The sequence below is a fragment of the Pristis pectinata genome, chromosome 12 (genome assembly GCF_009764475.1).
Source record: "Pristis pectinata isolate sPriPec2 chromosome 12, sPriPec2.1.pri, whole genome shotgun sequence".
Classification (NCBI taxonomy): Eukaryota; Metazoa; Chordata; class Chondrichthyes; order Rhinopristiformes; family Pristidae; genus Pristis; species Pristis pectinata.
In genome coordinates this window covers 4,237,728-4,251,295 of record NC_067416.1, presented here as the reverse complement: position 1 = coordinate 4,251,295, position 13,568 = coordinate 4,237,728, and the positions used below count along the sequence as shown (strand labels likewise).

General features: G+C 39.9%; 1 protein-coding gene across 1 annotated transcript in view; it reads left to right on the top strand.

Annotated features, from left to right (window-relative positions):
* Positions 1-13,568, top strand: part of ubtd1b (ubiquitin domain containing 1b) — a 76,579-nt gene that overhangs the window by 31,126 nt on the left and 31,885 nt on the right. The gene's annotated exons all lie outside the window — the stretch shown is intronic.

Below are 13,568 nucleotides of genomic sequence, written 5' to 3'. Positions count from 1 at the left end.
CATTCATTGCAAAAACTAGAGATGAGTGAAACCGGTTATCCTTGTGAAACAAAATCCCATAAATTGTAATAAAATGGTGCAAATATTTTTCATGTAAAATCATGGTGTGTGACTGCGCTATTGTACCCAGAATTTGACTGTAAAATTTGAACCAGGAAAATAATCAAACTTGTACCTTCTGTGCAACCAACATCCACCAACCCTTTTATGTTCAGGTCACTAAATGAATGTGGAAAATACCAGAGGAATAACTTGGGGGGTGGGGAGAATGATTTTGATTTTGTTTTAAATGAGCTGTTTCTTCAATATGGAATATTTAGGGTTTGTCTCCACTCATCCCAGCCAATCAGTGAAAAGTGTGCTGTGTGGGGGATTTTTATTTGCAGTGATTATACTACCTGCCATCAACGGGCTTGATATCAACCTGAGAATAGTTTTGATAATAGGTAAAATAAGAATTCATCTTGTACATATTCCTCCCCATCACATTTCTGGATTTATCTTTCAAGTGTCGATATAAAATCTGTGTGGTAGTTGGTGAGGTCAGGAAAAGGAGACAAAATGTAATGAACAGTTTATCACAAAAAATTGGACAATCAACCTTTAACAAACATTTGCATGGTCATTTTCCTCCTTTTGGTGGGGGGTGGGAAGAGGGGAGAACATTTTAAGTTGAGCATTTGAACAAGTTTGCAGGTACTACTTAAAGTGACGTATGTCTACATGTTCTTTGTTTCAGTAGATTAAATCAATTTTCCCAGTGCTTTGAGCTTTCTTGCCCTCTGATTTGTGCTACAGCATAGTACATTGCCTAGAGTTTGATGCATTCTTTTACAAATAATTTTTGCTTTGAATGCAAGACTTGCCAGTTGTCATTCCCAGGATGATAATTAGTGCAGTCCATTTGGCTACAAAAACTCTTTAGCTCAATGGTAACAAACTCAACTGAGACAGGAGGTCATATAAGTTGAAGCAACACGCCAAGATTTGAGAGTGAAATCTCAGGTAACATTTCTATACCCTACTAAGGGTTTGTACCTAATTGGAGCTACTGCCTTTTCACGTGAGACCCCAAGATCCTCAACTGCCTGTTGGAAGGGGAAAATCCCATGCCTTCAATTGGAAAAATAATTTCCCACTATTAAGGTCAACACTGATTACACTGTAGTTGTTTGGGAGAGGGTGGTTAAGAATACAAGAATTAGGATGCGTAGGCCATCTGGCCCTTTGATCATACTCTGCTTAGGCATTCATTAAGATCAGAGCTGATCTTCTACCTGTTATTTTCTTGTCCTATCCCCGTAACCTTGGATTCTCTTAATGTTGAGAAATCTATCACTTTCTATTGAATGAACTCCGTGACTGAGCCCCCACAGTCTCTGGGGTAGAGAATTCCAAAGATTCACCACAAGTGAGCGAAGAGGTTTTCTTCATCTCAGTCTGAAATAACTACCCTGTATCCTGAGTCAGGGTCCTGGACTTTATAAATAGACCAAGGAAGTCACGATGAACCTTCATTAAATGCTGGCCCTGTCACAAGTGAAGAATTGGATGCCACATGTTAGGAAAGATGTAAACACTTTGGAGACGGTACAAAAGAGACTTTGCTGAAACTATTTCAGGAATGAGGAACTTTATGGATAAGCCAGAGAAGCTGGTCGTTGGAGCTTAAGACAGTTGTTTTCTTAACATTTCACGTCATTGATCATTCATCAGAATTGGAAATTTTTGACTTTCTCTCTCCACGGTTGCTGCCTGACCTGAGTACTTACAGATGTAACAGAAGAACAAAGTGTTGTAAGGGTGACTTCTGGGCTTCCAGTCACCTAACACTAATTCTCCATCCCACTACTAGTCTGACCTGTCTGTCCTCCTACACTATTACGACGAAACACAATGTAAAAGCCTGAGGAGCACATCTTGCCTTCTGTCTAGGCATGTTACAGTCATCTGGATTTGATATTGACTTCATTGATTTCAGATAATCAGTCTCTCCTGCTCTTGCCAACACTGGCCAGTTCTAACGTAAGATCATCCACCTATGACATCAAATTGGTTTTCTCTCTCCACAAACCATGTCTGGACACCATTCTCTTCTGTTTCAGATTTGCAGCAACTGGTGTGTTCAGCGCCTCATTTCCAGCACTTTGTTTTTTTTTTGTAAAGCTGGAGTTGCTCTCCCGAGATAAGTGTTGATATCGAGAAACTGGTCTCACCACATGAGGGGTCAAAAATAATGGGACCTGCAATGAAGATGATTGGCAAACAAAACAAAAGTGATGGGGAATAAATTATTTTGTGCAGTGTGGTTTGGATCTGAAAAATACTGTTATGTATAGTAGAAGCAGATTCAATTGTACCTTTCAAAATGGAGCTACATAACGATTTGAAAGGAAGAATTCACAGGGCTGTGGAGAGATGAGAAAGCAAAGCTAGTGGACTGCTTTTTCCATTGAACTGCTATGGGCGGTATAGGTCAAACAGACTCCTGTGCTGTAAAGAAATCTATAATTCTGAAATTTCTTGGTGTACAGGTGTTATTTTGGGAAGGCTATGCTGTGCTCCCTCAAAGGCCAATATATTATTCCTAAGGTGAATTTCAGGAACTGCTTGCAGTACTCAAAGTGCAATCTAACCAGGGATTTGTTAAAAGAATAACAAACCTATACTACTTGATATCTGGAGAAGCAGTGTTAAGGCTAGCATTATCTAGCCCTCTGGATCATTTCCTGTTCTTCTCCATGACATTTTATCATTTGTGACCTCTTGCTCTTCATTTGACTGGCAGTTTTGAGCAGACAACAAAGTATACTTCAAAGTAAATTCCTATTTCTGCATGAATTGCTTTGGACTACCCTTATGAGTGAAAAGTTTGTGTATCTGAAGAGAATTTTGTTATTATCATAAGCAAAATAATTGGCAGAGAAGCGGCTGATTTAAACTAATTTCAAGCCAAATTTACCAATTGGGTTCTTTTGATCCTTTATTTCTCTGGAACGTTTGAGAAGGAAAAGATGATGCTTTAAGCTATTGTAGCTTGTAGGGTTGTACATAATATTTGGCTTACCAGCAAAGCTTTTCCTTATGATCTCATCTGTCTAGCTTTATCCAAGTGATTGTTACACAGCTGAAGAAAATAACCCATGCTCCTGGCTGTACTGAGATGAGTTTTTAATGTGCTATAGTAGAAATTGCATATCGATCAAGCTGTTCTTTTAGTCAATCAGCTGTTTAAATGTGACTTGGCAATGAGGTTGATGGAGTCATTATATGTATTGCGTATCAAGCAATAGGTTAGGCTACCAGTTCAAGTAGTGATTTCAAAGTGCTATTTCACCACCAGTATCTTGAACCAAATCAAGTCCTGATGAATGTTCTCTCTCCAAAATTTCCTCTGTTTGGACAGAGAATATTCCCCGATGTTCAAAAGCAAAAACCTGCAGATGCTTGAATCTGAAATAAGAACAAAAAATGAGTGGTGCTCAACAGGTCAGGCAGAATCTATCAATGACCTGAAAAGCTAACCGTTTCCCTCTCCAAAGATACTGCTTGACTTGGTGAGTATCACAAACTCTGTTTTAATTGTTCTTCAGGAAAGTCTAAATTCAATTGCTGGTAGGTACAGAGATTAAGTTGGTAACCAAATTAATTTAGCCATTGAGATGTGGAGCTAGGTATAGGATTTGCTGGTTTGAGAAATTAACCAAAATGCCAGTAACGAGTAGTTTACTTCAACTTTTATTTTTGGTTTAGTTCTGGAGTGCTTTTAAAGCTTTTTGGAAATTAAATTATTTTAGTCACTTGAACTCTCGTTAGTAACTTGCATCAACTTTCAGTCAAACATCAACAGTCATGGGCTATTGTGACAGGTTTGTGGCTGATTCTGCAAACTGTGAAACTGTACTGTGATTTCAAATCGACACTCCTTGCCTTTGGAAGAGTAAATGCACGGAACTCTGTCCATTTGATGGACACAGTGATAAAGACTGGCTATAATTCTGCTTTCAGAATCATTTCAGCAAAATAGTCATTTTCCTTCACCTAATGTCCTGCATCTGGTTTCTTTCCACCAACTGCATGGTAAGTGCCTGGAACTCTTTGCCAGGAAAGGTAAGAGACAGAAACCCTCACTACATTTTAGTAGTGCTTGGGCATGCAGTTGAAGAGCCCCATAATCTTTAGTAGTCGACGTGGTGCTGGACAGTTATCTTTGTCACTGGCTGAATAGCTTCCTTCTGTGTCTTGATTTCGCATTCAAACTAAGAAATTTAATTATTGATCTTGAAGTGCTAGGAAATCATTTTAATGGTTTCATTTTGTTCCAGCTTCAGTTTTACAAACAATGGAAAAACAAGATTGCTAAATTACAGTTAACCTGAGTATTTTGTAGCTAATAAGTTTTCCAAGTTGATGTATTACATCAATGAAATATAATGTGTCTGTTCCAAGACTTCATTAATGAAAACTAGATCCAGTACTGCTCTAAAAGACAGATGTTTCCATTTAACTGCTCAGTTCAGAAGTAGTTCATTAATCTGCACAGCTTGAAGCATAGTTGATTAAGTAGTTTGGAGACAACCAGTTGAATGACACATTTGCCAGAAACTTAAAGGACTGCATTATCAACCAGTAGTTTTCTGATTTATGACTTAACAGCCAGTTGGTGAAGAAAAGGGTTTGGTAGCAAAGTGTTTAGGTTACAGAAACGACAGCCAAGGTTTGGGATAATTGATTCAGAGAGAAGTTGAAATCCCACTGTACAGTTTGGGGAATCTAAATTCAGAAATGTGCAATTATAGCATGTCTCATAATTACTGGATTGTCATAAATACCCTTCAGAAGGTAAAGAATCTGCCTTAGTCCAATCTGGCGTATGTTACTCTGTGATTGACTCTGAGCTACCTCAGTTCTGAGACAATTAAGGATGAACAATTAGTGCTGGTATTGCCAGCAATGTCTCCAGGTATTGGTTTATTGTCATTTGTACCAAGGTACAGTGGAAAAACTTGTCTTGCATACCTATCGTACAGGTCAATTTGATTACACAGTGCAGTTACATTAAGTTAGTACAGAGTGCATTGATGTAGTACAGGTAAAAACAATAACAGTACAGAGTAAAGTGTCACAGCTACAGAGAAAGTGCAGTGCAATAAGGTGCAAGGTCACAAAGTGCAGTGCAATAAGGGTGAATTTTTGCTTTCCATAGTGGAAGGCTGGGAGTGGCCACTTGGGGGGCGGGGAAGGTCTCCTAGGAACAATACGGTATCATGGAAAGTGGCAAGAATTCAAGTTGTCTCTTTAGGTTTCCCATAAATGCTTGAACATAAGATTTAGGTTTGAAATATTTGATACTAAAATTTCATAGTTGGCATAACATGAATTTGGGCAATGCTAATAATCCCTGATTTCCCATTTTTAGTACATCTCCAGGTCACTGAAGTGTTAAATCACTGTGCTATAAATCGCTTTCATGAAAGTGACCTTTATATATTTTGTAAGCCTGCCTTTTGTTCTCATGTGGTTTCGGTATCAACATAAGGAAAATTTGGCAGCAAAGTAGGTGTAACACATTATGGGCTCTGACTTGTGTACTTTGAAACAACTGACATATATTGAGATTGAATTTCCTGTTTGTCTGGAAATAACCCCATGACCAATAACTACTGTTCAAGTGGGAATGTCAACTATTTTCTTGAAAGAACGAGTGCATCTATATTGTACCTTTTTCAGATTCCTTTCAGAACATCCCAAAGCACTTCAGAGAGAGTGGAGTACTCTTGCAGTGTGGTCGTTGTAATGAAAACACTGCAGCCTATTTGTACATAGTCATCCACAGAGCATTGTGTGACGATCTGTTGTTACCTCAGTTGAAGTGTAAGTATTGATCCCCTTGATTACAGAAATCCTCACTTTAGACCTCAGAGCAATAGAGCATGGATACAGACCCTTTGGCCCAACAAGTCTGTGCTGACCATGGTGCCCACCCATGTGTCCCAATTTCCTGCATTCGGCCCATATCCCTCTAAGCCCCGCCCCTGTACGTACTGATACAAGTGCTGCTTAAATGTTACTATTGTACCTGCCTCAACCACTTCCTCTGGCAGCTTGTTCCATATGCTCACCATTCCCTGTGTGGAAAAAGTTGCCCCTCAGTTCTCTTTTTAAATCCCCTCTCACCCTAAACCTATGCCCCCTAGTTTTGGACTTGCCTACCCTGGGGGAAAAGACTGCTACCATCCACATTATCTATGCCCCCCATGATTTTATAAACCTCTTTCGGGTCACCCTTCATTCTCCTACACTTGAAGGAATAAAGCCCTATCCTGGCCAACCTCTCCCTATAACAGGCCCTCTAGTGCTGACAATATCCTGGTAAATCTTTTCTGCACTCGTTCCAGTTTAACCACTTCTTTCCTATGACAGGGTGACCAAAACTGTACGCAGTACTCCAAGTGTGGCCTCACCAACTAGTGCAAGTGCAACATAAAACCTCTGTTGGAATAGCATCACAATCTTTTCTGTTCATCTGTGAATTGTAGATATGTGCACCTTTATAACCTTACAGCAACAAAATTTATATTTATCTGAAGTATTTGTGTTTCTTGGTGTTTGGTTTCAGATTGAAGATTACTTAAAAAAAAAAGCACTTGCAAAACAGCTCATCAGAAATTAAAGTGCAGATGAGACTGATTTGTAGCAGCTTTAGTGGATTGTCTGGGCCAGGCAAGGTGTTAGATTATCTTCCATCCTCTTTCAAGAGAATAGTTTGATTTCAACCTAGCTCCAGTTCACCCAAATTGTACATAATTCCTAGAAAAAATGTTAAGTTTATTTTGTTATCTTTTGAGCAGCTCTTCTGAATCATAGTTTCTTTAAATTGGAAATAATTTGGAGAAAATCCAAGATGAACTTCAGTCATCTGCCTCTAGTGCTGAGTCTTGGTGTTCAAACTGATAATTTATTGAGAAGTATTAATTAATATTAACTATTCTCACCTCTGGTTCAAAATTCATTGTGACTGAGCCAGTTAAAGACATGGCCAGTGTTTTTTTTTCTGTTTTGGGGTGCAAATTATAAATGTATAATTTTTTTTAATGTTTTAATTATGAAGTAATACAAGCTCCCAATCCTTGCTCCCTGCAAACATTCCTTTTGCTATATCTTCAAGATCTATGGAGAATGCTGGAGTTGGCATGTAATGATTCCCATGATTTTGTGCATACTATCTTTCATTCCATGTTTTCTATCGTATTTGCCTCACTTATATAAGAATTTTCTGTAGTTTGTCTTAAACTCAGTTTCCTGTTTTTTTTCCTGAGCAAATTGACTTTGCTCTCACAAACAATGATTGCACACAGACATTCTGATGAAGTGTCTTCAACCTGAAAAGTTCTTATTATAGCAGTTACCCATGGTTTGCTGCTTGAGGCTGCTCTCATTATGTTCTAAATCTAGCGGAGGTTGAAGTTTGAGATGTACGATTACTTTGCATCCTTACTACAGCTTGATCAATAACATGAGTTGCAGACTGCTAGGATTATGTTGCTAATCGAAGAACTCAAAGTATCCTTGATCACAACTTAAGAGTAGAAGACAGCTGGCACTGATTGCTGCTGTAATGGTTAAAATGGCCTGATTGTTCTACATTCTTGCACAGATCAGAATCGGGTTTATTATCACAATTTGTCGTTTTGCGGCAGCAATACAGTGCAAGACATTAAAAAAATACTGTTACAAAACTAGTGTAAAAGAGGAATAACGAGGTGGTAGTCATGGATTGTTCAGAAATCTGATGGCAGAAGAGAAGCTGTTTCTAAAACATTGATTGTGGGTTTTCAGGCTCTTGTACCTCCTCCCCGATGGTAGTAACGTGAAGAGGGCATGTCCTGGATGGTGAGGGTCCATAATGATGGATGCCACCTTCTTGAGGGATCCTCCATGTCAGGTGATGATGCAACCAGTCAGAATACTCTCCACTGTACTTCTGCAAAAATTTGCAAGTGTCTTTGGCAACAGACTAAATCTCAACCTCTGAATTAAGTAGAGCCACTGGCATGCTGCCTTTGTGTTTACATCATTGTGTTGGGCCCAAGATAGATCCTCTGAGAACTTGAAGCGGCTCACCCTTTCCACCACTGACCCCTCAATGAGGACTGGTGTGTGTTCTCCCAATTTCCCCTTCCTGAAGTCCACAATCAGTTAATCCCTTGGTCTTGCTGACATTGAGTGCAAGGTTGTTGCAACACCACTCAACCAGCCTATCTCACTCCTGTAACAGTGATGTCATCTGTGAATTTATAGATGGCATTTGAGCTGTGCTTAGCCACACAGTCATGAGTGTAGAGAGAGTAGAGCAGTGGGCTAAGCACGCATCCTTAATGTGCGCCTGTGTTGATTGTCAAGGAGGAAGAGATGTTATTACCAATCCATACTGACTGTAGTTGCCCAATAAGGAAGTTAAGGATCCAGTTGCAGAGGGAGATACAGAGGCCCAGGTTTTGTAGCTTGTTGATTAGTACTGAGGGGATGATGGTGTTGAACGCTGAGCTGTAATCAATAAACGGCAGCCTGACAGTTTTTTGACAGCTAATTTGTGCCCTATGTCCTTGCTGCTGCTCGTACTCTATTAAAATTGTTGCTAATTAATTGTTCAATTGGAGGAAAGTAACCAAAGGGTGTACTTATTCCTAAATATTTTGTGAAAATTTTACATGTAGTGTATAAAATATCGTGAATAAAATCTCAGATGGAAAGCTTCCCAGATTTCAGTCTTCTAACAAGCTTTTCAGCTGATGGGTGTGGTCCCATTATGTACTCTTTGATCCTTATTCACTGTCTGTATCACTTTGAATATTCACTGTGCAGGTTTTTCTGCAAAATACTTCCTTTGTTTGGAGAAATGTTTATGAATCAATGGAAATTCCCAGCCCACATCTCTTGAGAAGAGCCTAGTCTGAATAGTTGTGATGTCTCAGCTAGTTAATGCCATTTGCTCTGACAAGTACAGGAAGTCCCCGACTTACGAATGCCGTACATACGAACAGATCTTCGTGGTCTTAACGACCTTTGGTTCGTAAGCGGACTCAGCCCCCGATCCTACCACGGCGGCGGTACACCTTATTTGGCCCAACCCCGGGCCAAGTGCGCATGCACGGACACTGTTCTGAGTTACAGACAAAATTGGGTTACGAACAGTCTCAAAAACGGAACTCGTTCGTAACCCGGGGACTTCCTGTACAATGCAATTCTTTTCCTCACCCTTCCCTCCACATGGCTGTTATAATGGTCTATGTTTTAATACTTTGAAACCTGAAGCCAAAACAAGTGGAGAGTACAACTGATTAATTTAGCTGGATTAGATCATTGCATCAATAACCTGTAAATGCAAGTCTTAAGAACTTTCTGCTTTGATATCTGCATATCTTGAACCATAAAAGTAACTAGTTTAAAGACTTGTTAAACCAGTTTATTCAAGTTTTGTTTAACCTTCACTAGTTTTATTGAGTATGTGCATTGAAATTAAAATACTGCTAATGCTAAATATGTACTTTGTACTATTTTTATCAGTGGTGTGTGCTTTTGAGTTTTTCTTCCATATGTCAGCCCAGTAAAAATGTTGTCCTGAGGTTGAACATTTTAGTGCAGAGAAGAATGTCTTGGGACTTCCTTATGGAGGTCAAGTGAGGAAGGACATCAGGGAAAAGATGATCAAAATGACTTTTATATAAGTTTGGTGGCCTCAGTCTCAAGTATTGAGACCAGCTTCGGGTTTTGAACTTCGGTTCTGTTGTTGGAGGTGTACATTGGATGTACATCTCCATGCATTGTCACCTTGTCGTGGTGGAGAAGCTTGTGTGGTCCTGAGATCCTGAGAGCGATGCCATCTGGAGCTATGCTCCTGGTAGGGTCACGCATGGCGGTAAGTTCGATGGTGAGCTCCCTGACAAAGAACAATCCAACCAGGACCTCAATAGTGGAACAGACGGACGAAGTTACTTCGAACTCAGTGGCTATGAAGGCTGCCACAAATCCATCAGCTCCAATAGTCATGGTTTCCATGCCATTGGAATCAGTTGATTGATTTTGTGAAGCATCCTGTGCTTTTTGTAGTGCAACATTAAGTACACGTTAAACAAATACACGCACAGGCATCTTCGCTCTGTGGGCTACTTCTAGCCAAGATTGGACTCGTAAGCCACTTGAGCCCATAAATAGATCAATGGAACGAAGTCCATCATCCTCTACCTCGAGGGATAGCCACGGCGACATTGGATGATTGTGTAAATGAGGAGAGAGGTGTATCTTTTTGAAATTTAGTTCCTCAGATAAGTGAAAGTAGAAAAAATGCTAAAAGAAATTTATGTAGAGCTTTCTGAAATCTCTAAAAGGGGGGAATAGTTGCATCCATTAAGTTTCTGTTGTGCTATTATACGTGGGCACATAATTATTAGTTTTGTAGGGGAGTGATAACCAGATGAGCAGTCATTTACATGTACAACCCTATAGCATCAATGTATCCTCTCCAAAGTTTCTTAAGTTAGAGTTGACAACCTGGTTGAGGAATTTGGTACAATCCAGTTATTTTGAGTTAAGCCACCTGAGTTAGTTGTGAGTGCACACTTGAAAAGTTACCAGAAACGGCAACAAAGTGACAATTGTGTGGTGGTGGAAAAGGCAGATGTTTTCGTTAAAGGGAAGATAGTGACAATGATTGAATCAAAATGGGATTTTTGATGCATTGTGTTGCTATCAGAGAATATTAACTACATCTAAACCTGGGCTATACAGGACAAAGCAAGAAAATTTGAGCTCTTGTTAATATTTAAACCAAGACGCTCCAAAAAGTTGTAGGAACTGTTAATGTCATTAATATATTACAAATCTTGATGGGTTTTTGCTTTTCTTTTCAAAAAGTAAAATGGGTCCACCTTCATAATGGAACTGCTTGTGTAAACATGATATTCTCTTGCTAGTGCTGGCTCTGACTCAAGAATTTATGGACTTCAGAAATCATGAAGAAGAGTGTCTGCATTCTTTCTTTGGCTTCTAACCTTGCCTCACTTTCTGAATTTACTTTTCATTTTGTCCAATGCTGCAACAGATTTGACTGATAGTAAACATTCAGAATTGAGAGATGAGCACTAACTTGTAATCCATGAAAAGTTTGAGGAAGTTGAAGTTTTTTTTGAGGTAAGCTTTCAAAATTCTAATAGGATGTAAGATTTTATCTAGAATGTTAATTTAACAAAGTTTCTAATGCCAAAGAGTGCTACTGAGCGAGACAAATCAAACTGATTCAGCAGAAGAAAGAAAGATGACCAGGAGAAATGTTAGTGGGGCCATATATGGACAATTTATTAAATTTTAAAATTTTATTTACAGCGTGGTAACAGGACCTTCCGGCCCAACGAGTCCGCGCCACCCATTTTAAACCCAAATTAACCTACCCGTACGTCTTTGGAATGTGGGAGGAAACCGGAGCACCTGGAGGAAACCCACGCAGGCACGGGAGAACGTACAAACTCCTTACAGGCAGTGACGGGAATCGAACCCCGATCGCTGGCGCTGTAAAAGCGTTACGCTAACCGCTACGCTGGTCTTTTACCTTTTCCCAAAAGTTGTTACTTGGATCATTTTGCTAAAATAGTCAGCTTTGAGTTTCATTTTTGAGGGAATTGTGACTGGTACTTGGTCATTTTTGTCATTTTGTCTTTAAACTTTTTCTTAATGACGTGCATGAAGGAACCAAGTGTATTGTAGACAAACTTGCTGAAGATTCAAAGATAGCTGAGAAGTAAATGTGAGGAGGGCATTGAGTCTGAAAAATTGTAGATAAAAGTAGTGTGTGTTTGTTAAATAGATTTGGTACATGGAGTAAGTATGATTTTGGGGTGGGGGGGGTTGGTGTGGGGGAAGGAAAGTTTCCAACTTTGGTAGAAAGAATACAAAAGTAGAATATTTACGTGGAGAGGAAGTGTGATGTTGCTGTGCAAGAAAATCTTGTGGGCTGGTTCATAGTTGTACAGCACGGAAGCAGGCCCTTCGGCCCAACTTGTCCATGCCGACCATGACGTGCCCCTGAGCTAGTCCCATTTGCCTGCATTTGGCCCATATCAATCTCAACCTTCCCTATCGATGTACCTGTCTGAACGTTTTTTTTAAATGTTGTAATTGTACCCATTCTGGTACCCATTGTTTCATACACCCACCACCCTCTTTGTTGTAGGTAGGGGTGGAAATCTTGCCCCTCAGGTTTCTAAATCTTTCCCCTCTCACCTTAAATCTGTCTTCCAGTTTTCAACTTCCCCACACTGAACATAGATTAAAACAAATGGAGCGTTGGCCTTTATTGGAAATAGAAGAGTTTTACTGCAGCTGTACAAATTGTTGGTGAGACCATTCCTGTGTATAGTTTGTCTCCTTGTTCAAGGAGGGGAAATCCTGTATTGGAACAAGTTCGGGAAAGATTCACTAAATTGTTTTGTGGGAGCGAAGGTGTTGCCTTATGAATGGTTGAGGAGGTCTGGCCTTTACTAATTATAGTTGAGAAGAATAAAAGGTGATCTTATTGACATGAGATTCCAAAGGGGTTTTAAAGGGCAGAGGTTGAAAGGATGGTCCCTTATAGGGGGTTTAGGGAGTGCAATGTCAGAATAAGGATTGCACATTTAAGCCAACTATGGGAAGGAAATTGTTCTCCGGGAATTGTGATTTTGTAGCTGCTGAATCATCGAATATATATTGATCGGCAGAGCAGGTTTGAGGGGACATGGAGCCTGTCTCAGCTTGTTTGAATGTTCAGCAAGCAGTCAACATTTTTCCACCACCTTGTTCAGGCACGGTAGTGTAGTGGTTAACGTAATGCTATTACAGCGCCAGTGACCTGGGTTCAATTCCAGCTGCTCTCTGTAAGGAGTTTGTACATTCTCCCCGTGTCTGTGTGGGTTTCCTCCGGGTGCTCTGGTTTCCTCCCACATTCCAAAGACGTACGGGTTAGGAAGTTGTGGGCATGCTATGTTGGCGCCGGAAGTGTGGCGACACTTGTGGGCTGCCCCCCAGAACACTCTACGCAAAAGATGCATTTCACTGTGTTTCGATGTACATGTGACTATTAAAGAAATCTTATCTAACTAGTTGTACTCATGAGTTCAGACAACAAATGTCAAAACCAGCAAAAGCAACTGTCCAGCTTTGAGCATATTTCCTGCATTTCTCCCAAGTTTCTCTGCTTGCAGTTAACACCCCCACACATTAATCTGGCAGCTTCCTTCTCTGCAAAGTCTGACCCCCCCCCCCCCCCCCCATCATCTTAAGAAACTGCTGATAGAATGGAAATACAGAGCAAGGTTTTAAATTCCTTTGTGGGCACTAAATATACTCCTGTGGCTTCTATAATCTAATCCAGACACACTGATCATTTAGCCACTTTAAGTCATTATTGCAGAAGCGGAAATGACTTTGTTCACCTTGTGAAATGCAGACAGTGTTAAAAGCTGCCAATTACTATGGTAGTTTTTATCTGTTCATACAGGAAATGGAATGAAAGAACTCTTGATAGTGTCCATAAT